We start from the raw sequence: 4,630 nt of genomic DNA on the forward strand, positions 1-4,630 counted from the left end.
TCACGGGGCAGTTGTCATGGGGGACTTTAACTTTCCAAATATTGATTGGAACCTTTGTAGGTCAAATAGTTCGGATGGGGCAGTTTTTGTGCAGTGTGTGCAGGAGGGTTTCCTGACACAATATGTGGATAGGCCGACAAGAGGTGAGGCCACATTGGATTTGGTAATGGGAAATGAACCGAGCCAAGTGTTAGATTTGGTTGTGGGAGAGCACTTTGGAGATAGTGACCACAATTCGGTGTCTTTTGTTATTGCAATGGAGAGGGATAGGGCCGTACGGCAGGGCAAGGTTTACAATTGGGGGAGAGGTAATTATGATGCGATTAGGCAAGAATTAGGGGGCATAAGATGGGAACAGAAACTGTCAGGGAAAGGCACTAATGAAAAGTGGAACTTTTTCAAGGAACAAATACTGGGTGATCTTGATAGGTATGTCCCTGTCAGGCAGGGAGGAAATGGCCGAGTGAGGGAACCATGGTTCACGAAAGAGGTGGAATGTCTTGTGAAAAGGAAGAGGTAAGCTTATGTAGGGATGAGGAAACAAGGTTCAGATGGCTCGATTGACGGTTACAAGTTAGCAAGGAATGAACTGAAAAAGGGGCTTAGGAGAGCTAGGAGGGGACATGAGAAGTCCTTGGCGGGTCGGATCAAGGAAAACCCCAAGGCTTTATACTCTGATGTGAGGAATAAAAGAATGACCAGAGTGAGGTTAGGGCCGGTCAAGGACAGTAGTGGGAACTTGTGTATGGAGTCAGTAGAGATAGGCGAGGTGATGAATGAATATTTTTCTTCGGTGTTCACCAAGGAGAGGGGCCATGTTTTTGAGGAAGAGAAGGTGTTACAGGCTAATAGGCTGGAGGAAATAGTTGTTCGGAGGGAGGATGTACTGGCAGTTTTGAATAAACTGAAGGTCGACAAGTCCCCTGGGCCTGATGAAATATATCCTCGGATTCTTTGAGAGGCAAGGGATGAGATTGCAGAGCCTTTGGCTTTGATCTTTGGGTCCTCACTGTCCACGGGGATGGTGCCAGAGGACTGGAGAGTGGCGAATGTTGTTCCTCTGTTTAATAAAGGGAATAGAAATTACCCTGGTAATTATAGACCGGTTAGTCTTACTTCGGTGGTTGGTAAATTGATGGAAAAGGTCCTTAGGGATGGGATTTACGACCATTTAGAAAGATGCGGATTAATCCGGGATAGTCAGCACGGATTCGTGAAGGTCAAGTCGTGCCTCACAAATTTGATTGAATTTTTTGAGGAGGTAACTAAGTGTGTTGATGAAGGTAGGGCAATTGATGTCATATACATGGATTTTAGTAAGGCATTTGATAAGGTCCCCCATGGTCGGCTTATGATGAAAGTAAGGAGGTGCGGGATAGAGGGAAAGTTGGCCAATTGGATAGGTAACTGGCTATCTGATCGAAGTAAGAAGTTTAACAACACCAGGTTAAAGTCCAACAGGTTTATTTGGTAGCAAAAGCCACACAAGCTTTTGGAGCTCTAAGCCCCTTCTTCAGGTGAGTGGGAATTCTGTTCACAAACAGAGCATATAAAGACACAAACTCAATTTACATGAATAATGGTTGGAATGCGAATACTTACAACTAATCAAGTCTTTAAGAAACAAAACAATGTGTTCACGTTGTTTTGTTTCTGCAACTGTACAGGACCTTGGTGAGACCACATTTGGAATATTGTGTGCAGTTCTGGTCACCTCGCTATAAGAAGGATGTGGAAGCGCTGGAAAGAGTGCAGAGGAGATTTACCAGGATGCTGCCTGGTTTGGAGGGTAGGTCTTATGAGGAAAGGTTGAGGGAGCTAGGGCTGTTCTCTCTGGAGTGGAGGAGGCTGAGGGGAGACTTAATAGAGGTTTATAAAATGATGGAGGGGATAGATAGAGTGAACGTTCAAAGACTATTTCCTCGGGTGAATGGAGCTATTACAAGGGGGCATAACTATAGGGTTCATGGTGGGAGATATAGGAAGGATATCAGAGGTATGTTCTTTACACAGAGAGTGGTTGGGGTGTGGAATGGACTGCCTGCAGTGATAGTGGAGTCAGACATTTTAGGAACATTTAAGCGGTTATTGGATAGGCATATGGAGCACACCAGGATGATAGGGAGTGGGATAGCTTGATCTTGGTTTCAGATAAAGCTCGGCACAACATGGTGGGCTGAAGGGCCTGTTCTGTGCTGTACTGTTCTATGTTCTACATTCTAATACTAGAGTTCAAGTCCAATATAAGACCTTAACTGCGTGACTGGCAAGTACCCAGGCAGATATTGGCCTTTATCCATGTGTTGGTCTCTGTAGTCCTCTGTGTAGTCTGGTCCTTTGGTCTGGTCTGGCACTCTGGCTCTGGTCTTCCTTCCTTCTCGGGTGTGGTGGCTCTCCTCGTGCTGGTCATCGCTGGCGATGGTCACTGTTGTTGTAGCCCGTTCGTGGGGTCAGAGAGAGAGATTCCTGGTTGTGCAGCACCCTTTATACCCCGTTGGTTTTCGCGACCCTTTTGGCCATAGCCAATCAATCGATCAGGACTTGATCACCCTGATCGATAAAGTCCAATCGGGTGCTGCCACACCAATCTCTGGGTGTGTCCCCAACGGCCATGTCTGCAGGTGCTGAGGGCACGTAGAGTTCACACCTCCCTCCCAAATACGAGGTTACGGCGCCCTCCTATCTGGTAACCCAGTCTGACCAGAAAGTCTCTTTGATCCTGGAGATGACCCATTTCCTGTTTATTCACTGGTCTGAGTTGAAGCCTGTTTGTCTCTGTCTTTTAAACTGCAGTCTGTCGTTTTAGTTTTGCCCAATTGTCCCAGAGTGCTTTACAAATCGTCATTTTAGCTGGCCCGTTTGGCCACATCGCTTTGAAAGTCCTCCACTGTTCCTCAATTGTCCCACCAAAAAGGTTTTGCTCCCAGTCTATCTCAGTCAACTCCTCCCTCATGCCTTTGTAGTCTCCTTTGTTTAAGCACAAGACACTGGTATTGGATTTTATCTTCTCACGCTCCATCTGTATTTTAAAATCAGCCAGACTGTGATCGCTTCTTCCGAGAGGATCCCCAGCGGTGAGGTCATTAATTATTCCTGTCTCATTACACAGGACCAGATCGAGGATAGCTTGCTCCCTCGTAGGTTCTACAACATACTATTCGAGGAAACTATCACGGATACATTCCATGAACTCCTCAAGGCTGCCTTGACCGACCTGATTTGACCAATCGACATGTAGATTCAAGTCCCCCATGATAACTGCAGTACCATTTTTATACGCATCAGTTATTTCTTTGTTTATTTCCATGATATTATTTGGTGGCCTATAGACTACGCCTATCAGTGACGTTTTCTTACTATTTCTAATTTCCACCCAAATGGATTCACCACTTTTCTCCATAGAACCTATATCATCTCTCACTATTGTCCTGATGTCATCCATAAATATCAGAGCCACACCACCTCCCTTACCTTCTTGTCTGTCCTTCCGAACAGCCTGATACCCTGGATATTTAACTTTGGTCGTGACCACCCTGCAACCATGTCTCTGTAACGGCCACGAAACCATACTCATTCGCGATGATTTGTGCCGTCAACTCATTTACCTTGTTTCGAATGCTATGAGCATTTAGGTAAAGTGCCCTTATGCTAGTTTTTATACTTTTTGAATCCTAACACCTCCATTAATAATATCTCCTGAGTTCTCCTTTTAATTTTTTTTGTAGTTTTCCATGTAGTTGAACTCTCCTCCCCACGTGCTAACCTTCTGCTTTGCTTCCTGTTAACCGTTATACCTCCCATAGTTTTACCGACACCACCCCCCCAGCCACTTGCTAGTTTAATGTCCTTGTGACCACCCTATTTATCCTTTCCGCAAGAACACTGGTCCCAGATCGATTCAGGTGAAGACTGTCCCAACGGTACAGATCCCTCATGTTTGGTATGGCTCCTGCTCTGCCCAAGACCGCAAGAAACTACAAAAGGTCGTGAATGTAGCCCAATCCATCATGCAAACCAGCCTCCTATCCTTTGAGTCTGTCTGCACTTCCCTCTGCCTCGGCAAAGCAGCCAGCATAATTAAGGACCCCCCCCCCGAACATTCTCCCACGTTCTTCCTTCGGGAAAAAGATGCAAAAGTCTGAAGTCATGTACCAACCGACTCAAGAACAGCTTCTTCCCTGTTGCTGTCAGACTTTTGAATGGACCTACCTCGCATTAAGTTGATCTTTCTCTACACCCTAGCTATGACTGTAACACTACGTTCTGCACTATCTTGTTACCTTCTCTATGAATGGTATGCTTTGTATAGCGCGCAAGAAACAATACTTTTCACTGTGACAATAAATAAAATCAGACAAAATCAAATGATGCCAATGCCCCATGAAATGGAACCCCTCTTCCCCGCATCACTCCTTTAGCCACATGTTCACCTCCCTGATTTTCGCATCCTTATACCAATTTTCAGGTGGCTCGGGTAGTAATCCAGAGATTATAACCCTTGGGGACCTGTTCTTTAATTTAGCTCCTAATGCCTGATAATCCCCAAACAGGTCCTCTTTCCTAGTATCGCCTATGTTGTTTGCCCCAATGTGGACCACAGCAACTGGATGTCAGAGATGTCCCTCATCCT

The sequence above is a fragment of the Mustelus asterias genome, chromosome 20, assembly GCF_964213995.1.
Source record: "Mustelus asterias chromosome 20, sMusAst1.hap1.1, whole genome shotgun sequence".
In the NCBI taxonomy this organism is placed as follows: Eukaryota; Metazoa; Chordata; class Chondrichthyes; order Carcharhiniformes; family Triakidae; genus Mustelus; species Mustelus asterias.